Here is a 24,219-nt window from a genome sequence, read left to right as displayed (position 1 = left end):
ATGAGTGGAAGACAAAATGATGGATAGAAGCCGAGGACATGAGCAGCATTCAGCCATTCAGGAGTCGGGGAAACAGTGGATATGCTGGTACCATAAGATAAAATAAATTCCAATGGAAGTGAAATGTGTTTTCTTCCCCCAAAAGATGAAGAAAGGTATCATATCTGTTCCAAATAGATATGAAAATTTAAGTGATGTTTGGGAACATTTCAGTTTCCTCAGTTTTAATGAAATGCCTTGATGGAATTCACAGTTTTCCCTTGCTCCTATTTACTTCTATGCCAAAATAATAAAGGGGTAGTGAAATGAGAACATCTGCATTTCAAATGAAATCTCACTGAAACTTCCAGAGTTGTAGGTCATTCCAATATTTCAGGTTATGTGCATCTTAACTGAAAAAAATTATTTGAATGTTCATCTCAGTGACAGCAAACAGGTGAAATAGCTGAGCTTCACGGTAAGCTGCCAAGTAAACAAGGAAGAATATTTTAGGAAACAGTTTCTTTTTCCTTTCAGAAGTCCATTAGTTTTGTTACAGAACTCTGAAACTGTTTCATGTAGTCTAACATATGGGATATTTTCTTGCTCTTTTCTCTAGTTCTCTGACTTAGTACCTCTCATTTCTGCTACTTGAATTCCCACTGTTAGATGTAGTAAGGGTTTTGATATTTTTCAAAGTAGAAAATATTTTTAAGTTATTAGCCTGGGTTTTGTAATATGGATAATATTTTTAAATATAATCAGTCATTTATTCTTCATCACTGCCTTTTATTTAAATGTAAATGAAAAAAAATGTTTTCTAATTGATAACACTAGTGCATCTGCATGGTGTTTCTAAAAACAAGTCTGTTCTTCATTTTTAACATTGTCTCTGGATGGAGAAAAAGTACTGATCTTGTGATAAGGCCTTGGTTACTCAGCAGACTTATATTTTATGCTTATACACAGTAGTACAGTGATGAATTTTCCTCTAGATACAAGTCTACTACCCTTTTTTGCTTCCAGTTTGCTATGGTTTAAATTTGTTCTCATTTTCTGATGCATCAAAAAGAATCACATGAAAGGTGAACAGAAACTCCACACTGACATTTTCTACTTTCCACACAGAATTTAGGATTTAGTGCTTGCTTCTCTGGACCCTTGATGTAAGTTTTGCATAAGACATTCATAGGTATTAATTAATGCTTTTCATCTCTAAATTCATGTTTCCCCCAAGCAAACACTGTATATGAGTATAGATAACAGCCTACATACAATATGTATACATAAAAGTTTGGGTGAAAATGTGTATTTTACTTTAAAAGTTTTGATCACTTTTTATGTGAGAAAACTTGAGATGCTTCCAATCTCTCTGGACAAATTTTCGAAGGAGCTCTATAGTTCCTTTTCATTGTTGTTTTATTGAGCATTTCTCTGAATGCATGGCTATATTCATTCCATTTTTGCAAGCTTCAACTGGAAAAGGCATAATTTCCTTTTCATTGCAATATACAACCTTGAGAAAAATTTTACATTTTATTATACTACACTGTTCCAGAAAATCTGTCTGTCTGGTGCTGCATTATTTTTCATTTTTCTAGCTTAGTGAAGTCAATGATTACAATTTTAATGTTACTTATAAGCCAGTGAGGTGATGGCAGTGGTATCAGGAGACTTCCCTACTAATAAAATAATGAAAAACAAGGATTTTCAGAGAGAAAACTAGCAATAGACATATAATAAAATTTGTTCAGGAATTCACATAGTTCTGTAAAGATAATCTAACCTAACAGAAAGCAAAAGAATAAAAACATATGAAAAACTTACATTGAAAAGCTATAATAAGGAAGATCTTGGATATCCCTCAGTTCTTCACTTCAAGGCTTCTAAGATCATTGAAGTAGATAGACAAATATGAGACTGAAAGGATATTTGAGGGTGTATTTTAAAAGAATTTTCAGTTTCATCTGGATTCCCCTGAAACCCAGTCTCTGAAAGTAAATCATACTCATTTTTCTTTTCCTTCTCCTGTAGCTGATCTACATAAAAGGTTTATTTTCTTACTTTAAATATGATCCAGAGCTTGCAGATAGCAGTACAATTTGCACAGAAGACAATGCTTTTTTTATTGATATTTGGGCAGTTCTTCACACATAGATTATTCCATGGCTATCTGGAAAGTGATGATGTGACTTTTATACCAGAAACTTGTTTTCTTTCTTCTAGTAACTTGTCTCTGAAGCTGTAAATTTTGTGTTAGCTGAAATCCATACACAAGGCAATCTCTTGCATCTTTTTTTTTTTTTTGACATTTCACTGAACACTCTTGTTTAATGCTTGATAAGAAGTTAGACTTTTTTGATGAATTGATTTTAAATCTCTCAATGCATTGATGTAAGGATTTTCATTATTAGGATGCCTTCATTGATTGTCAGTCTGTGTATAATCAGATGCATCTTTTTTTTTCATCGTGTTTTTTTCTTTTATCTTCAGGTTATTAATTTCTCCTAGTTAACTGCTTATACATTATTTTTTCAAAGCATTTTATTCCACAGCCAGAAGCACTTTTATGAGGCTGCTTTTGTGTGGAAATGCCTTCCCTGTTACATGAAGTGGCAACAAAATACACACTAACGAGCATATTGGATTACTTAGGCATTCTCAGTCTTAATGGCATGTTAATAGAAAGAAGGAAAAGAAGAAAACAAAAATGTTACAGAAACTCCAGCTAAAGTTGTGAGATAGGTTTACTTTAAGGTATCTAAACTACAGGTTCTTCAAGGCATCTGCTTACTATGTGTTAACATTTACTCTGATTATATATGTGTATATTTTCACACTTATATTTCAAAGATATAAATACACCTAATATATATTTATGGTTTATATGTATGTATATGTTAAGGGGTTTTTAACGTGCCTTAAAGTTCATATTGGAAATAATTGTTTCACAGTGTGTATACATATATATGTGTAAACTATATATATGTATGTATTTGTATATGTATAGTTTCCATTTTGTGAAATGCTTTTCAGGGTCATTAGTGAACCAGGAACATACTGGCACATTGTAGTGATCCAGCTGGACTGTAAATGTCTTCATCTATATAGACAGCCTAATTTGCCATTGGTATATAAGGGGGATGGTTGCAGGTAAAAATTCCAGTTCATGAGAAATTGCATCATTCTCCTTGGACTGGGGACGTAGTTAAAGAGTTCCTGCCAAAAGCCTGAACACTATAACTCCTCAGTGCTTAGAGAAACTCATAGGCTTCTACCAGATTTCACTGAAAAAAATTCTTCACTGTCAAGAATATTTTTACTCATTAGCTCCACGAGAAAGTTTATCTGGAGCAAAATAAGCAGTAATACAACTAAAGTATGGGTCCTAAATTGTGCTGTGCTTAACCTTTTTTGACAGTCCCTCTACTGCATGCAGTCTATGATAACTCAAATTCTTGTCCAATGTTATTGCTTTTGGTCAATGAAAATTAATAAAATTAAAGCCCAGTATCTAGTATTATACTTGTACATTCTGACTATTGTCTGTAAGTGTTCATGGTTTACCCCCCTCAATTACTGTATACAGGATTAAGAATTTATGCATGTCTGTCAGCAAGTCCTACTAATTATGCATTGTAGTTGTGCCTCATCTTGCAAATAAGAACTCTAAAGCCTGTGATTTTAAAACCTCTTTATGTGAGGAAAGAAATAAATATCCATATACAGTTTCCAGGTTCCAGCTGGAATGCCCTGAAGACTTTTACTGTCCTTCAGCAGCCACTCCAGAAAGGGCAGGGATTCTTGGTCTTGAAGGATAGCTACCCTCCTCAACTCATAGTGTCACCATGACTGATTGTAGGATTTAAGCTGGAAAAGCAACTGGAAGGTAGACTACCTCAATTTTAAGAAATTACACCACCAGTTACATTTTCCCTTTCAAATGCTCGTGAAGCTGGAAAAGGAAGTCACAATGGTGTCCCTTTGTGGTTGGGTGGTGCTGTATCTACATCTATATGATGCCATTATTGCCATTTTTTAAAGGGCATAAGAAGAATATCAGTGCCTCTTGACAAATCCTGAAGTTATTTGAAATTCCTCATTAAACATTTAGTCTGTATACTCTGCTATCATCTTAGCCTTCCATTTATCTACAGTGAGGTTTCATGCACAGGGAAAAATATATCTTGAATCATATTTTTATTGCTTTCATTGTTTTATTTTTACAAGTGAGTTATCTAACTAGACTATCGAAATTTAAAAATACATATTGTCTTTGTAATACTTGAACAACAAAAAAGAAATTATTAACAAGGATTATCCTCTTATTATCACTGATCTTGGGAGGGGGAAAGAAAAGAACATGAGGTATCTTCTTGAACAAATTTTCATCTAAAATATCTAAATAAGTGTCCATCTCCATCTATATCTACATCGACACCTACATCTATCCATCTATCTATCTATATCTACATATATCTACCAGACTAAAAAGTTCTTATGGTACAATTGTGAAAATACAAATTTTTCTGTTCTTTAGCAGCATCCTTTAGTGTTCCACTTTATATTCCTCTAGTGTCACATGGAAAAAAGTTGGTATTTCCATGTTACTTTTTTTTTTTTAAGTAATTCTGAAAGCAAACATAATGCTACAGTTTCTTTTCTTTAAGCCAACGCAAACAGTTTTGGGTTTGTGTTTTGATCTAAATTTGCATTTATAATTCAAGATACTCTGAAATAAAGATACAATCTCAATGTATCAAGGAAAGATTTCACACTGTAGTATTAATTCCACAGCAAATCCTTGGTACATCTGGTAATTGCATAAACACAATGTGATACTATAATAACAGGTTCTTATATCTCAGTATGTTGTGAGTGTAGGCTGAATGGCTTTTGTCTGATCTGGCAATTATATGTGATGTTGACACTCAAGACTTTTACAATACTTTCCCTTTCTGGTGCGTATGAACTCTCACACAGACTATAAAGAAATATTTTGTATGAAATGATTACATTTTTAGCAATAGCTTTGTATTTTGTATGTTTGTGCTAAGCCTATTATAAAGTAGTCCTTAGCCCCAAGACCAGGTAGTTTAGACAGTAATAAATGTACTAAGTTGTGGCTAAAGTATGTGAGGAATTTTATCTGAGTTAATATGTTGTGCAATGTTTATGTGAAAACTACACATTCTGCCATGTACTATAACCCATGATGTTCATTATATAGTTAGGAATTAAATAATATAAAACAATAATTAATATATCTTGGTAAAACATCTCCTATTAAAAGCAAGCATTATCAGAATATGTAAATGATAGTGTTTTCTCTGCATATATAATTGTTATATAGTATATATTTATATATATATAATGTATATACATAAATGTAGAAATAATTATAAATGTAGAAAGCTATATACGTATATTGGAGAAGAAAGTGACATACAAGAAGGATTTATGAAATGAATGATGCTTTTATTGGGATTGTGTCAAGGAAAGAGAATCCTGGAAACATAATAAAACAGGTTTAAATCACACTGTGCCAATTTTTCATATTTCTTTTTGGTGATCAAATAGAATTTCAGGGAATTGTAGATTAAACCAAAGGCTAGAAGACAAAAAGAAATATTGATGAGTGCTTCTTTTATTTAAAATATCCAGCAACCAAAGGTAATTTATTACTTGGGAAGGGAAATTTTAATATGTATAGAAAAATATTGAAGTTGTCGTCTTTTCTTTTTTTTTTTTTTCTTCTTTCTCTCTTCTTCTGTCTTTTTCTTCTTTAAGGGAGAAATGAAGCTTCCAGAAAATGAGGGGGTGGGGGGTTTGGCCTAGAAGATTTAATAAAGTATTTTTACACAGCCTTATAAACAGTTGAACTGGCAAAGTTCAGTTAAATCATCTTGCCTTTTAGATAATTTGATTAAGGAGTTGAGATTTTGCAAACCTCTGATATTTCAGTAGGCTGGGGTGTTATGCTAAAGAACAAATATATTGATCTGTAAATTACCTTTATCATCAATTAGATGACTTTTCTCTTACTGTCTCAATTATTTGTGATCATTCTTCAAAGACTATCCAGTTTTAATGAGCACAAATAGAGCAATTTTTGCTTATTCTCTACTTTCAGTCTTGAAAAAATTATACTTAAGTGCTATAAAGAATATTTTAGATATTTTCAAGTATGATACAAATATCAGAAATCAGATCTTTAAGGAAAGAAAAGGTGGACAAAGAAGCTTCAAAGAAATATTTATATATATTTAAGAAACTTACATTCTACATGTAAGATTTTATAGATCCTGAATTTGTACATATGATACATCCTTTTTTTCTGATTGGTGGAGTTTAATTCTATATTCTTTTACATGAATGGACTGGAGCACCTCTGCTATGAGGAAAGGTTTAGAGAGCTAAGACTGTTCAGCCTGGACAAGGCAAGGCTAAGGAGAAATCTTACTGGTATATATGAATACCTAAAGAATATGGTGTGGAGAGGACAAAACCAGGCTCTTTTCAGTGGTGCCCAGTGACAGAATCAGAGGCACTTGGCACAAACTGGAACACAAGAGATTCCATCCAAACATCAGGAAACATTTAATGTGAGGGTGACTGAGCACTGTAACAGGCTGCCCAGGAATGTTGTGAAGTCTTCCTGCTTAGAGATATTAGAAAACACATCTGGACATGTTCCTGGGCACCCACCTCGAGGTGGCCCCACTTGAGCTGGGCGGTTGGACCAGATGACCTCCAGAGGTCCCTTCCAACCTCAAGCACTCTGTGATTCTGTGAATAGTATAACATAATGAGGTAATCTAAAGCAATATAAACTTTAATGCATTAAAAATAGTCAAAATTTTACTGGATAACATAACACCATTATCATGCAAAACTTCAGGGTTTTGCTTGATAAATTTCTTATTTTGTTTAATCAGTCATGTTTCAAGATTAAAATGCAGAGAACTCTGTGCTATTTGTAGTGAGTTACGCACACTTTTCTAATTTAAATGAAATAATGATCAATATAAAGAATTTTATCTATAGAAACCTTATTCTGTGATGTGTCAAAATTTTATTGCTAGGCTTCTGAATCCAGGATGTTTCACAAAACCTAAATTGAATTTAATTTAAATACACAACATAAAATAGGAAGAAAAGCTATTAAGGGTTTTCTTATATTATTTGACAGACTACTCATGTCATGAATCAGCACATGATATTAATTCATGTGGCAGAACAAATACATATTAAAGACCTAAAACTGTATAAAGCATTAAAGCTACCTTTCATTATATTTTTTTTAAAATGTTTCATGAAACCTTTTTTCCATCTAGTACAAAGTAATAACACTTTATTAAAAACTATATTATAGTCACTTAATTACTCAATTAGAAGCAGCTTTCCTTTCCTATTGAATGTTTTTATTCATAGATCTTATAAGAATGCACATTCACAGAGTTCAAGCTGACCTTCTATGTTAAGGTGTAAGAATATGAAATAAACTTTCCCTGCCCAGGTTCTACCTTTTCACTGTATAACCCTACCATTTTGCTTTTGCTGGATTCTAATTTGCAGCTTATACAAGTTGGAAGTTTTGGTGGTTTTTTTTTTTTAACAATTAGTTCATTTAGAACATGACATTTATTGTGTTAAAATATTAAATTGTGTTCTATATTAAAGGTGTCTACACTTGAAACCTTAGTAAATGGTCTTCTTTCATGTGGAGAAAAAGGAAGAAGGAAAGAGTGCTTTAAATTGTAAGCTAATGAAGCATAAATTTTTCATTATCTAAATCTGTTTGAGTGATAAAAGGATAAAAGCCTAATCATCACCAGAATTCCCTATTTTTGTATTATTCTACAACTTCAGATAGACAAACCATTTACAATGTATTGTAAAAGATGACTTAAGAATGAGATTTCATTTATGCAGGTCTCAAGTATATGATAGTGCCTTTTGAAAACAAGATTGCTTTAGCATACTTGATAGCAGTATTATTCTTTCTCTAAATACACAAAACTACTGGTAAGGAGAAACAAATACTGTTTCATTTTAAAACAATGGAATAAAAACATGTCCTTTGAAAGTCAGAATAAATTTTAGAGGTAGATGTATTGTAACTGAAATATGAGTAATTCTTTACCGCTCTTATTCAGTAGCTGAAAACATTATCCTTTCTCCCTTCATCCAGTATTTGCTTGCTTTTCTTCCTAAAATCTAACCAGTTACCAAGAAAAAACCATGAGGATTTTTTGTTAGCTTTATAACCAAGAACTCAGATAATTTCAGAAGAAGCAAAAACTAATGAGGTTTCATTAACAGGGTTAACCTACCAATTTCCATGGGATGAGATTGAATTAAGGGAAGGCAACAGAATATTTAAAAACAAACAAACAAACAAAAAACAACCCACAAAACAAAAAAACCAAAACAATAAAATAAAACAAAAAGCTGCAATTCTCCTTGGCAACACTTCTGCACCACACTGTTAGTTAGCAGTAGAGAACTAGTAAATGCCATGTTTATTTATAGTCTAAATTTTAAATTTACACCAGAACATAACCATTTCTTTTTAAGACTTTAGGACTTTAGGACATCAGGCAAGATCATCATGCTCAGTCCCCCAAACAGCCACATGAACAGTGTTGCACTGGAGATTCCAGGGCTCTAATTCTGCGAGACAAATCTCCCTTACAGAAAACTCTTACTGGTGAGAAGATGGTGGAAAAACATGAGAATTAGGTTAAACACAGTGATATTCCTGGTGCTTTTGTCAGGTAGATCTTGCTGGCATGACACACATTGATAAGAACCCTCTTGAAGTGGTTGCTGTGTCAAGCAGAACTCTACAAAGGTTTGTTGTGGATCTAGCTCTGTTCAATATTTTCATATATAATTGATAATGAAAATAAGAAATTTCCCTTTCCAGACAACTGAAAAAAATTACAAGATAATAAGCATGCTCTAGGACAAAATCAGAAATCACAATTACCTTGACAAATTGCAGAACTGTTCCAGAACAACAGAACGCTTTTTATTAGAGGTGTATGCATTTACACACAAATTATGTAAGAGTACCTCTACACCTAGTGCAGAAACAATCAAATGCATAAATAGAGGCTGGCAAATGACTTGTTTGTCTTCAGTGATTTCTGAAGGTGATCTAGAGGTGTATGAAGAGGGGGAAAAAAACCAGGAAAACATGTAAAGCCAATACCTGACTCTGGCCATGACTGAAAGAACCATCCTTAGGACATTAAGACTAGTTTTGGGAACTGCTGTCTAAAAAAGTGTGAACAAAATGGAAAGAGGTTAGAGAAAAGTAACTGGAATTAGTAAAGCTTTCACCTACATATTCTGTCATGAAAACCTCAAGTAGTTTACCCTCAGTGGAAAACTGAAAGGAAATAAAAAGGTTTTTGAACACATCATAGGCCAAGGAAAAAGGAAAATTAGCCTTCTCTATAACTGAGATTAATAGAACAAGAACTAATATGCTGGATTTAAAAAGTTCAGAAAATGAAAAAAAGTGCCAAGAGCAAGGATGTTGAAGCATTCTAACAGTCAGTTCCTAAGAACAGGTTAGGAAAAACTGGGATATTCCTGACATCTAATTAGTACAACTAATACTGGCCTTAGATGGGAAACTGTTATACCAGCTCCTAAAGCATCTTTGAGAGCTGTTCTCTTTTGGTGTGGAAATGTGAGCTGGTTCTTATTTCAGAGACATTCCAAATAGCTCATCACTTTAAAACTTTAAAGAGTGGCACAGAAGCTGTCCCAGACAAAATCTTCTTGTAATCTTAAAATGTTAGAGTGTTTGCAAAATATATGTGCTCCTTTACAGTTTGACAGTTACTAGATAGTTTGCTGTAAATACATTTGAATGAGGGCAGAAACAACTACAGTACAGTTACCATCAGAAAATGGCCACCGTTGTCTTTAAGACAACCTGTCAATCACCACTCATCAAGCTTAGCCAGTTGTTGGGCTTTGGTCAAAGTACAAGTTTTGTGGGTTCTGGAGCTCAAGTTCTTTTCACGCATTTTGTGCTGGGCCTTTTTGTCTTGTTTTAGGGTTTTTTTTGGTTGGTTGGTTGATTCATTGGAGAAGGGTGGTTTTTATTTATTTTTTTCTTCTAAATTTAGGAAGTTTTTTTCCATGCTTTGATCAAAATGAAATGTTCCAAGTTCAAATGTCAAGTCATTTGGAAGCCCCATTTCCATGTCACATTACTAAGCTTTACTGTTTTAAATATAAGGTGACATTTCTAAACTAAGAGGTTCAATTACTTCAGAAGAAAATTCTCCCATCAGGGAAAGTACACTGAAAATTTTACACATATTTCAATATAAACGTTCTTTAAAATCTAGTACTGTTTTTCTGCTATAGTTTTTCTACTGCTAAAATGCATTTCTAAAACATACTTTATTAATTAAAATTCATTAAGTAGGAATCAGTTTTATCAGCTATTGAAAATGTATGCAGATTTCAATAATCTACTTCTGCATAAAATCTTTTTGCCCTTTTCACAGCTAAGCATGAACAGATTTCAGAAACTGAAATTGCTTAGAAATTAGTAATACCTTACTAAGTAAGTGTTACTATTGAACAAGTAATTTCTGTTTAAATTAAAATAATAATGAGAAATCCCCTGCTGCCATGCCTTCAAGAACTTTGAAATCATTGTGGACAAATGATGATGATGGTGGTGCTGGTGGTGATCTTTGTTTTTAGTGAATTAGAGAAACATACAATTATAGACATCTAAACCTCTTGAATGTCTTATTTGCTCACACAGTATATTTCACAATTATCTCCTCCATAAATTCCACCAAGGTATCTTGATAAAATAGAAAGGAATACCATGAACCCACCTGAAGAACTATGAAGTAAAAAATGATTATATAATAACTAGTTAATATTTTTAGACTTTGCAATAAACATTCAAGTCAACAAAACAATGGTATAATTATTGTGCAAAACAGGAATTTCCAGTAATGTAGAGTCTTAGTGAATATATTATTTGCTATTCTAAACTAATAGCATATTCCCATAGCACCTGAAGAAATGTATTAATTACTAGAAAATAAGAAACAAAGTTAATTTAAAATTTATTCTTAAAAAAAAAAAAAAAAGAAATCCTGACTTGAGCAACAGTCACGGTATAGAACTGCAAAAATACAGGTATTCATAGAATTCTAGAATGGCTGAAGTTTCAGGAAAGCTAAAGGCCACTTAATTAAACCTTGAAGCAAACAATGTTTTGATGGTTGGCAAGAAGAAAACTTATTTACTGTGTGTTCCAGTGTAAAAATGTTTCTTACTAATAGTTGCAAAAAATCCTCACTTCTTTCCCATTCCATTTTCCTTCTCCCTCTCCCACTCTTGCCTTGTGGTTGCCTCCTCACTTCTGGCATTAGAACGAACCCTCTGAGATGTGAGTATGCAGGAATATTTTTTTCTTCTTTTTTTTTTTTTTTTTCTTTTGCCTATTGTAAGATCTAAGCTTACTAGGCTGAATTAATTAATTAAGGGGTCAGATGAGTACATTATGGTGCAATAGAGCTAGAAGTAATATACTGCTGAGAATACAAAAGGAATTAAGGAAAAAGGACTGGTATCTCCAGTGAGCTGTTAGATTTGCTCAGCTATATCACTGCTCTGCAATCAGGTATTTTTAATTTATATATATATACACATATACATATATGTGTGTATGTGTGTGTGTATAGGTTGTTTTTACACTTCATATTATGGAAATTTTATATTGAAATCAAGAAACAAAGAAGCATTTTAGAACACTTATTATATTGTTACTTTTAGAGGCATCTAATCTGCAACTGTTGTCAGCGATAAGGAGAAGAGAAAAAAACCAAGAAAAAATATAAAAATATTGTAGCCTTCTTATGGGGCATTTTCTTTGCTAAGAGATAATAAAACATTTTCTTATTGCATATTTTGAAACGTCTCTAATGCACTGCCAGGAAAGCTCCCATCTCCTCAGTAGGCAAGAAGCACCTTATGATTGCAAGTCACTTCTTTCCTAAGAGGAGCGATAACGTCTTCATTTCTTCCATCTTTGTGCAACTCCACACAATGAACCAGGAAACAGTTCCACAAAATTCTAGTCTGATTTACAGTACCTGAGAGTATACAACCAATAGTAACAGTCACAGAATATTAAAAATAAAAAATACATTAAAAGACAGAGCAAGGAAGCAAAATTTGAGACAGTTGTCAAGATGCAAACTGAAGAGACATTATTTCTTGTTCAGACTAGAAAGATGAACAGATTGCTATTAGCCAATTATGAGAGCAGTTATTTTATCATATTCAGAATTTGGTAAATTTAGCTTTATTTAGGCTATAGTCTTTCTAATATATCAGAAATTATTCAGTTACAATTTATCTATTATATTTCACTCTCTCTTTGTAATTTCTATCACATAGTGTCAGCCATTAACTTAATAGTACAACCACTGCCAATTTGCATTCACAGGTAATAGTTAAAGGATAGGAAGATCAGATTATTTCCTCATAGTCCCAGAAATTAACAGCCCTACCCTATTCCCTATCTTTTTTAAGTAGAAAAAAACTTAATCATAACATACTTTCAAGATCTTTGCTTTTTCTTCTACATCAATGTTTTCCCTTGGTGTATTCTCCTCTTGGAGTGGCATTAGTTTTTAGTTATTATCTGTAATAAAAGTACCTATCATAAGTACACTTACTCACTAGGCAATATGCTCTGAAAAATCAAGTTTATATGATCTTTAATTTCTTTCACTCTTAAGAATGTTTCTCTTACTGTCTGTATCTACTTTCAGTTCTTCCACATTATAGTTATCTCTTCAGTCCAGCAGCCTAAGATACAACACTCTAGTGTTCAAGGGTGTAGTGCTCTAGCATGTAGAGTTCTTGCTCAGGACATAAGCATGACCATGTAACTCCAGGGATCATAAGAAAAAAAAAAATCTTGCAGATTTGGATTTATACAGATGCTCTATGAAAAAGAACACTTTTGGGAAATCAGTTTACAATACAACAACATTCAAGCTATCAAAAAATCAACTAAAAAGAGAGTGAATGGAATAGTCAATGACTTTTTTCAATTACAAAAGTTGTTAAAGAAAGCTCCTGTTGACAGGCAACCATTTTACAGAGTAATACTCTTCTTTGCAAGGTGACTGTTAGATATATTTTTCCTTGCTCATTGAGTACAGTTTCCTGCCACTAAATAACTGAACTTAATTTCTCAATGTCAAACCACTGCTGCTCCCTGCATTCTATACCAGATTTCAAAGCAGACTATTTGTATTGCAGAAACTGTGTGCAGTATTTTACTAAAAGGGCAGTTTTCTTATTCATCCTACCAAATAATTAAAAAATATTTTTTTTAAAAAAGTAAATGTTGGTCTGTTTAGTCAACTTTTGTTAAATAGGAAATGATCTTTTTGATAACATCTCCCTTTCTCTCTCACACTTTTAGTAATAGAACTCTTCACATCCTAATCTTTTTTGGTTAGTGAACATTACTGCAAGAAATCTGTGTCCCTCTGCCAAATTATAAGTATAGGTATGCTAAAGTTCACATTTTTTTGATTGTTCTAATGAGATTAAGTCTCTACAAGCTACTTTTATATCCTTACAACAAAACAACAATGTTTAGAGAAAAAAACGTTTGGGATCCTTTCCCTTCTGTAAATAAGTCTTGCAATGCAATTTTATAGCACAAGATCCTAGCCAGCAATTGATAAAATCTAGAGAATATCTGCAAATCACAGAGAAATAAAAGACTCTAAGCCACTTAAAATGACTGCTGGATTATTATCTCTCTTCTTATGAATTAACTAAACCACCTAAGAACTAAAAATTACTGAATTAGCATTATCAGTATTTTAAGATTTGAAATATGAGATTAGAACCTAACCTCAGAATCATTTAGATTTTCCATTTGTTCTCATGCAGATTTTCACTAGCAATTCAATAATTTCTTATAACTAAAAATGGTTTTATTATGAAGTTGCAGGATTTTTTGAAATAGCAGAAATGTCAGAAGTACTAAAATGGTTTTCATTCACATAGGGACTTTCAGGCTGGGAGATTGCATCTTCACCCAAACTGCATTCAGTAATTGTAACAAATTCCCTCCAAGCTTTACACCTGAAGCAGATGGAAGAAGATTGCTTCAGGAGATCAGCCCTTTCAAATTATAATAGTTTATGATACTCATCTGCATTTTAATCAGATATAAAGGATTTATTCCTGAAAAACATCAAGAAACAATATTTTCACCTCCTGAAATGCATCAGAGTTTATAACAAATCAAATAAAATATGTTGCACATTTTCACTATGTATATCTTTCTCTCTGGTGTATGCAATATTACATAGATAAAGGTGTTGGTGATTTTATTAGCAACTACATATAAGCTTATGAAAATAGAAACCACAAAGTGATTTCATATGCCAAATCCACTTTGTTAAGAATTTAACTCCAAAAAAAAAGATGAATTTACGATTGCATCAGATAATGTTATTTTATTCAAAATTCAGTGAAATACAATACCAGCAGATAGATAAAGCAGATCATGTACAGTGAGAGACTAGGAAAACAGCATAATTTGAATGTACAGAGAATAAAGACTTGTCATGTTTCTTGGTGTCACTAGAGAGAGTGTCACCATTTTTGTCATGCACAAAGACTGAATAGAAACATTCACCACACTTTTCAGTATGTATTGTGTTTCTGACATATAAGTACAAGACTGATATTGCCAAAATATTCCTATATTAACAATTATTTCAGGAAAATTGTGTTTTCTGTTGAATAATAATAACACTTTTTTATTCATAAACTAATAGTAAGTGAAGTGTAAGTGAAACTAAATGGCCTAGAAAAAAACTGCATGTCAGAAAATTACTAACAAAAACTTACTTAATTCAACTATTGAAGAAAAATAATTTAAATAAAACTATTAAGAATCCATTTGAAAACCATTTTATTTGAAGAATAAGTTAGTACTAATGGGCAGCAAAGGTTTTGGAAAAGAAATACAGACCAGAAATGTGTCTCCATCACCTCGTAAAAAAATTACCTATATTGGTTGCCAGAAAAGTTGAATAAATTATGATAATACCTATTAATACTAAATGAATGCTTGGTTCCTAAGTAATCCTTACCTTTTCTTCATCCAATAAATTACTTTTAAAGTTTTCACTTGTTCTAAGTATCTGAAGCATAAATGGACATAATGATATAAGAGTCTTATCAGCTTCTAGGCTCAGTTTTGACAGGAGCTATGAACATGTGCTTCAAAAAGATATAAAAGTATAGTGCAATAATTAATTGACAGTAATCTGGATGAAAAAGCCATCATTGTCATAATACGAGGTCTATGGTAGGGATTTCCTAACAGCTTGGTTCAGTAAGGGTAATATTTTTTTTAGTCCAGAGACTTCTCCACTATCAATTTCTTGACACTAATATTAATGCACAATCACTACTTTTATTATTCTAGGTTGTAGTTTTGATTATGATAATTTTTACTCTGCTTATGAGATTCAGACAGAAGCATGTTCGGTCACATTCCCTAAACTTCCAAGATAAGTATGAACTCTGTTTCTGCAAAGTATATTACAGTTTGACAGAGAACTGTGTGTTAATTTTTAATACTGATACCTCTAATAGACTAAGTGAATATGGACCTTGTGTAACAATTCACTTTGTTCCACTGAAGTATCCAGTTCCTATTTTTCTTCAGATAGAATTACAAATGAAACCACCAGTAGAAAATGTTAAAATTCTTGTTAAGGTAACAGTTATTAGAAGATCCACTTAGCAACATTTTTCACACTGTGATTTCTCAGTATGGATGCATTGTATTTCTAGAGTTATTTGTTCTACAGATTTGCATGTTTCTGTAATATTGACAAGGTGTCTTATTTTAACACAATATGTAAGTATATTGGCAGGTCAGCTGAATGTCAGAAGAGGCAACACATGAATGACACAGTTTGAACTCATGACAAGACTGATACTACATTCCTGAGAAAACCAAAGTTTTCAATAATTGATTTTACTGGTGTTATGAATTGATATTGGTTTTCCATGTGAATACAGAAAACATCTATAGAAAAGATTTAAGCAGATCTGAAATTAGAATAATTCTAGAAGAAAAGTTAACAGGAAAGTAAAAAGATTAAAACAGATCTCTAGTATCACTGTGTGCTAGTGGGAAAAGACATTCAAGCCAGATTTCATTAATGGCATAGCAAAGTCAATCAGAAGAATAATAGCAGATCAACAGGTAAGTATAATGTTGATATAGCATTTCGGGAAAATACATTTGCTTCAAAACAAAGTGATAAAATATTTTGTAAACAGTAGCTTACATAGTTTAGAACAGTATTTTTAAAACTTTTTTGGTTTTATGAGTCATTGAACATTTTTTGCATAATCAAGGGAACAGTTTCTGTCAGGAGGATTTGGGAATTCTGTATAAAGATAAGGAATGTTTTTCAAGTGTTTTCAAACACACAGACACAGAACAGAATCATAGAATGAATGGTGTGGGTTGGAAGGGACCTTCAGATGTCATCTAGTCCAACCTACCTGCTATAGGCAGGGACATCTTTCACTAGATCAGGCTGCTCAAAGCCCCATCAAACCTGACCTTGAACACTTCCAGGGACAGGGCATCCACAGGTGCTCTGGAAAACCTGTTTCACTATCCCACCACACTCATCATAAAAAAAAACAAACACCAGAAACCACAACAATCTAAACCTACCCTCTCTCAATAAATCATTACCCCTTGTCTTATTACAGGCCTTGGTAAAAAGTCTTTCTCCACCTTTCTCACACTACAAGGCTGCAATAAGTTCCCTCTTAAAGCTTTTATTCTCCAGGCTGAACCACCCCAACTCTCTCAGCCTTTCTTCATAGGAGAGATGCTCCAGCCCTCTGATAATTTTCATGGTTCTCTTCTTGACAGTTTCTAATAAGCCCATGTCTTTCTTGTACTGGGGACCACAGTACAAGAGAAAAGTCTTATTTTAATAAACAATACTCCTTGGAATATGTTGTATATAACTAGCTCTAAAAGGTCTTTTTACGGCTCTCATCAGAAGCAAAAATGTTGATTTTTAAATTATTCATAAATTTTCTTTCTCCTTGAGGCAGTATCTGACCCACAAATATGTAAAGGATGAAAAATGGCTCTCTGAGAGATAAAAGAAATACTGATTTATATAACATTCATTTAATTCCCCTTGATTTATATTAATGTGTTAAGTAAGCCTTTTACGTATTATGTTTGTTCTAAAAGACTGATTATGTAGCTATTCTTTCTCCAATCTGCCTAGCAAAATCAGGATACTTGATGTCACTGGTTTTACTGAGCCTTATTTCACAAAGGATATTTAGCATCACGTAAATGACCAAGCCCTGAAATGACAGCTCTGTCAGCCTTGTGCTTATTTAACCTCTTCCATTTCACTTGATTACTTCAATTAAGGTTGGCCAGTCTCCCTTTTCTGCTTTAGAAAAAAACACCCCAAATAAAAAAAAAATCAAAGAATTACATTTGCCTTATTTGTAAATCCACATATGAAGCAGGTTCCTTAGCATTATACAGAGCACCCCGTATTTAATTTGTCCTCCTGTCACATCTAGTAGACTTGAAAACTTGAATTCTTGTTTTAATGATGACAAGTCATAGAGAGAAGAATCTGTTTGCAATTCCACTTCTCTATTTCCTTTCTATAGGTGTGTGTGTGGTTTTTTTCTTAACTTACAACTTAGAAACTACCAGAAACAAATTAAAGCAATACAGTTTGGAACAGATTACAAAAAGCCCCTCCCTTTGCAATGTCAGATGTTTTAATACATAATATTAATAACAACGCCTCCTAAATACAGAGGTTTCTAATGTCTTAAAGCTTTAATGTTTAAAATTTCACTTACCTTTTAACCTTGCCAAATCTAGCAGTTACCTGAAGGGCTTGACAGTAAGTGTCAAGGTCACACAATGAAATCCAAGCTACAGCTGCTTCACTAAGAGGAGACTGCAGAGAAAAAAGAAATCCATGTAAATCTTTCAGACTACCTTTTTTCACACTGTCTTTTTACCCAGCGGTTCACTTTACAAAATCATTTTAGTGTGCACAAAATAGCTAAACTTGGTTAGGTTAACATTCTGCTTCCTGGTGCTAACACAGGTTGAACCATGCACTGTGAACAACTAATGCATGAGGAGAAAAAAATTTCAGAAAGGAAATGGATATTCTGTGGGCAAAACCACAGAATTTGTATTCCTTACATGTGGTGACAGTTCTGGGAGAATTCATACACGTCTCCCTCATTGTTTCAGTAAAGCAGTGACATTTCCATATGCATGGAAAGATTAAAGCTGCAAAAGTGCAAGATAAAATTTGAATAACCCTTTCTTTCAAACTAGAATAGAGCAGAACCATGGCTGTGTATTATTTTTTGTTTCTTATTTATGTGATGAAGTGTTTTAGTGGTCTAGCTGACAAACACTTGCACACAGTCCATTTAGAATAACAAGGGAATGACAGAATTATCGTTCTGAATTATGAATGCTTTGGGTTGGAAGGGACCTTTAGAGATTATCTAGTTCTTTCTCACTAACTTGCTCTTTTTAGTTTGTTTCCAAAAGTAGAAATTAAATTTGGGGTGTTGTTTGGGGAGAGAAATACTTCTGCTTTATAGCAAAGAAATACTCAGATATTTAAGAATCTGGAAAATGAGGAACTAAGCTGTTCTTAATTGCATCTTATCTATTAGTAGTTGACTTTCCACTAAAACATGGTGCCTGAAGTTATATATGTCATGTGATCACACCATACAGTCATATAGAACCTATGAAACAGCACCGTCCTTCATTTACTAGAATTTTTCTGAAGTGCAGAGTTTGAAAAATATCTTGATTGAAAAATTAGGGCATAACTCATCACGATTCAACTTTCAATGAGATGACAGGCCATTCAGACAGAAATGTGTTTTCTATCAGCTCAAATCAAGCAAAAATGTTTAGCTGAAATATAACAGCTGAGACTGCTACACCCAGTGATAGGATACATCTGATTTTAATTTTCCTTTTGGGAACTCTTTATGCTGACAAACATAAATTCTTAATAGGTAGAAAAATATACTTCCAAATGTATATGGAAATTGTTTTAAAATAAAATTTTTAGAGGAAATGTCTCTTTACATTGGACTTAGAAATAATTTTTATGAGCCAAAAATTTACTAAACAATAAAACAAAATTCAATGAGTGGAATGATATAACAAAATTTACTAAATTTTCTCATACTACAGTCTATCTATCCTGTTCTTTGTGAAAGAGTGTTCTAGATTGCCATTTAAAGTCTAGATTAAGAGTTGTATTGTGAGTAACAGGAGACACCTTGAGAAAAAAATGGCTCAAAGCTTGTAAAAAGCAATTAAGAGAACATGCATAAACTGAAAGTGCTTCAGGTACTTTGAATTTGGATTTCTCACAGGTTCTCATAGGAGACAAGAGGGAGAATTTTGGAGGAGAACTTGAAATTGTCCAAGTTCTTATCCCCTGTTAGGGCTAATAATTTATACACTGCAAGCAACAGAGAGAAGTGTTCACAGAAATCACACCATACATTTAATAAAACCACCTAAACAGGTATATTACATTTCAGTAGTTCTGTCTCTTGCTCATTCTGCATATTTGATATTCTCTCTCATAGAAGAGATACAGCAAACTCTCCTGAAACACATTACTGCAACACAGTAACAAAATGTGTGTATAATTCAGCTGTTTCTTTTCTGTTTAAACATGCATAAAATCTGTAAAACACGGTCATAGAGCTTGCTAAACTTGGGTAGGTGCCTTTAAGAGACAAAGAACTTCAGACTTTTATTTCTTCTGTGAAAAGAATTACAAAAGATGTTACTCCTGATGTGTTTAGTTAATGTGTTAGTTTAGTGTCATCTTACTATTAACATCTCACAGAACAGGTCAGATTTGTCCAGCGGTCACTCATTCGTTTGGTGCTCAGCATCACTTTTCATGTAGAGAATAGTCTTGGAACTAATAGATGTAGGCTTATGCGACAGTATCAGACAATATAAGCCTCTAGATGTTTCTTGCCAAAGTAAATAGCACAAATGAAGATCGCAAAGTAGTATGATAAACATAATTTGTCTTAGCAATCCAGATGTAGGGTGGGGTTTTTTTGGTTAAAGTACAGGAAAAGTAAAACTTGTCAAAATGAAAACAAAGTCAAAAAAACCCCAGTATGGGAGTCTCTCTCAGAAGAGCTTATACATATAGCAGAACTAATTCAAGTTTATCCATAAAAGATTTTCCTCCTTAAACAATAGGCTTTATTTAAGTTCAAGTTTTATGACTGAAATAAAACCATGATTCTTCTCTGGATGAAGTTGCATTAAAATCAGAACTCTATATGTTCTTAAAAATATTTCTCTCTCTGTATGTATGTGTGTATAACAAATAATTAACAGACCAACAGAGATAAACTGTCTATGTGACACTTTAATTTCTCAAACTCTGAGGAAAATAAACAACTCCATATACTTTGGCTTAGAGTCAAAAAGAACTTAAACTTTTGTTTGAGACACTTAGGAAAAAATATGCATTAGAAATTTACATTACACACAATATTTATTATATATATTAAAAAAGGCACACGGTAATATCTGGAAGCAACTTAAAAATTATAACTAACAGAGAAACTAAAAAAACTCTGAAAAACTACCTTACCACAATTTTTGTGGTTGGATATTGTGGGAGAAAGAGTAGTGCATATAAAATCAGAGATTATGTTGAAGAAAAGTCTTTGAAATGCTTAGACCAACTCTATCTACTGGCTCTTATTTTTAGGGGTCTCAGTGAAGTCAATATAAGTTAGAATGAAGAAAGTCATGTGCATGAAGTACAGCCTCTGATCGACTGACATTATGATTTTTTTTCTACAAAAAGAATTGGTAAGATAAAGTAGACTGTCTAGAAATAGGTGTATTCTTATTATAGAGACACATGTAAATTTAGGGAAATAAAAGATACAGTACCTAGCAGTCTGTGTACTCTTGCAAGTGAGCTACAATACCAGCAACTTAACCAGCACCGCAGTAAGGATAATGCTAATATTTATGTTCTTTGTTTAGTAACATCTGTCTTTCAATCATATATTCAAAAAATCCTAGTTATCTAACACTGAATGATCATCTAAGAATAGGATATTTGATACTCAAATGGTATTTGGAACTGAACAAGAAAGTCAAAGAAGAAAACAGGAATTGTTTATAGTAATGAGTGCATTACAAGAGATTCTTTTTGTTGCTGTCACTGAACTGCTGCTCATCTGGAGACCACTATACATGATTGCCAGCCACCTGGTTCAGAAATATACAGGCATATGGCACAATTATTAATACTGACCCAACAATATTGCAGCAAACATATTCCAAGTTTGAAAAAACATTTGATAAATATTCATTTACAAATGTGAACAAATGTGTTTATTATAAATTTTATTCTATAAACACACACGCTGTTAGTGCCAAAGCAAAAGCTCCTGAATGCCAGGAGCTCACTATAGTTTTGGGAGTTAAGAATATTATATCTATGACTTTTGATGATACCAAATAAAATTAAATGGAAAGGAGAACAGTAAAATAAAAATACAACTATGTGCTGACCAGTACTGAAATACAAAATGTGGCTAAGCTCTGAATTAGCATAACCATTTTGCAAATACCTATGTAACTCTTAATGTGGTCATAAAAACCAAGCCAAAATTACTGAACATACTAGAAACAAAATGGTAGAGATCGTGACAACAGTGGTTAGAAAATAAAAAGCCCAGATCTAAATGACAGTTTAAAAAAAAGAAAGAAAAAAAAGGCATTACATATTTTTAAAGGAATTAACTGTAAAAGATTTGAATACAAAAATCCCAACATATCCTTACACCATCAAACTCTTCTTATTATGGCACGCTCCTACACTAACGTGTAGCACCCCTATTACATAAACTGGCTCTTGCAGCTGTGTATCAAATATATGAACACTCAGCTGTCTCTTCTTCCATCCACAAATCTTATTCCACATTTTTCATTCAATGCATGAGTCAGTCTTTTACAAACAAGAGTTCCCCCAAACAAACAATTTTATTGGAAATGTTTGTAACCTCTGAAAAATCATTCAAGACTGCACATGAACATTATGTGGTATCTCCAAGTAAGGGAATCAAAATCACCCAAGATGAGCTCTCACAGTAGTAGAGTGCCTGTAGCATCCACAGAAAGGACAATATTTGTATGTTTGTTTCTAGTACAACTAATTCTACTTTAAGTGAAATTTAAAGAATTAACTATAAAAATAAAAGCGACTTTCAAAATCAAAATGTTAAAAATATTCAGGTGTTGTTTTGTTGTGGAAAGCCTTATAATTAGTTTTTGAATCATTAATATCATATTGCAATCAAACCTATTTTCTGTCCAGAAAAATGTTATAATTAAAAATATTCATGGTGTCTCGATCTCAAAACTTTCTTATACCTTAGAATACAATTAGACACCTTAAAAAATTTAGCTTTAAGATGTTTTAAAGTGAGTGAATTATGCCTTAGTGGAGTATATATAATTATCCAGATACATAAGCCAAATACTTTACAGCATATCTAGTGTTCTGCTCTTAATACTTATATTATTCTTTTGGTTTTGATTTCTGTACTTGAAGTAAAAAAATGCTTTGATTCTTTTAGACCTATAGACAAGAAAACTATAAAAAAAAACAACTTCATTTTTTAACATATTTATTCATATCAGTTCTCAAAGCAAACTATACTGTTACTGACAGATTCCAATGTATATTGTTCTAAGGGTGAGGGAAAAAAAAACACTTCTGATGTGAAACACACCTGACAATAAATTTAGACAAGCAGTTCCCCTTCTTGACCTACTAAGAACCTCAGCTGCAAGGAGACATGGAACGTTGTAATGTGGAGGGTGGATGTTCTTTTGTTCTCTAATGAGTCACAGAAACTGAAAATCCTCTTGAAAAGGTTACTGTCAATGAACTCTTTAGGTAAACAAAGCTGAAGAAGAATGAACCAGGGACTAGGTGAAGAGCTGTCTCTAGGGGCCAAATAATGGAAAAGATATGTCTCTAGCCCTCCAGTAGTTAACCCTCATTTTGAACATTCTAAAGTGAAGATTTTAAGGTGAGAGCAATGGATAATCCAACAAACCTAGAAACTACTGAGATTGATTATTATATATGTAAATGCTATATGTATTTTTCCAAAGTCATTAGCTACAAGCAATTCCTGTTACTGGAAAGGACAAGTCAGATTTTACAGATATAACATTCAGCTGTGCTTTAATATTGTAGTCACACTATTCTAAGAAAAATATAGGCAAAACTATGCATCGAGGGGGAAAAAAATGTCTAAATGTGATTGGTCTAGCCAGTGCAGATAAAACACCAGTAAAAGTTATGATTTACCTGTATGTTTTAAGATATATCTTTTTAGTTGATTGGTTTTATTCCAAATTAAATGAAGCATTATTCTCCCCTCAAACCTCCCGTAATAAAAGTATCCTAGCATTTTCCAGTTGCTCCTTCTAGATTTTCCAAAAACAACAGGTCTTCCAGGTTTAAGTTATAGCTCTGCAGCAGGAAGCACTGGAAGGATTATCATTCTGCCTACTTGTCCTGGTTTCAGCTGGGATAGAGTTAATCTTCTGCTTAGTAGTTAGTGCAATGATGTGTTTGGGATTTAGTAGGAGAATAGTGCTGATAACAGAGTGATATTTTAGTTGTTCAAGGACTTTTCAAGTTTCGCATGCTCTGCAAGTAAGCGGGTGCACAAGAAGCTGAGAAGCAGCAGAGCCAGGGCAGCTGAGCCAAACTAGCCAAAGGGATATTCCATACCATAAAATTTCAGGTTTAGTATATAAATTGGGGGAGTTGACTGGGAGAAGCTGACTTGGAGGACTGCTTGGAGGAGCTGCTTGAGGACTGTCTAGGCATTGGCCAGTGGGGGTGAGCAGTTGTATCATGCATCACTTGTTGGGTTTTATTCCTCTCTCACTCTTCCCTTTTCATTGCAAACATCAGTAGTAGTAGATGGTTTTACTTTACTTGAATGGATTTTGCCTTTTTCCAATTCTCCTCCCCATCCCACTGGGCAGGTGGTGGGTGG

General features: G+C 33.0%; 1 long non-coding RNA gene across 1 annotated transcript in view; it reads right to left on the bottom strand.

Moving 5' to 3' along the window:
- The window catches only part of LOC119149162, a 200,083-nt gene that overhangs the window by 77,707 nt on the left and 98,157 nt on the right, over positions 1 to 24,219 (bottom strand). The window contains exon 2 of the long non-coding RNA XR_005104583.1: positions 17,953 to 18,053. This is a non-coding gene — a long non-coding RNA (uncharacterized LOC119149162). The remainder of the gene's footprint in view (positions 1 to 17,952; positions 18,054 to 24,219) is intronic.

The sequence above is a fragment of the Falco rusticolus genome, chromosome 5, assembly GCF_015220075.1.
Source record: "Falco rusticolus isolate bFalRus1 chromosome 5, bFalRus1.pri, whole genome shotgun sequence".
Lineage (NCBI taxonomy): Eukaryota > Metazoa > Chordata > Aves > Falconiformes > Falconidae > Falco > Falco rusticolus.
Note: the sequence above shows the minus strand (reverse complement) of the source record. Positions and strands in the feature narration are given on the sequence as shown.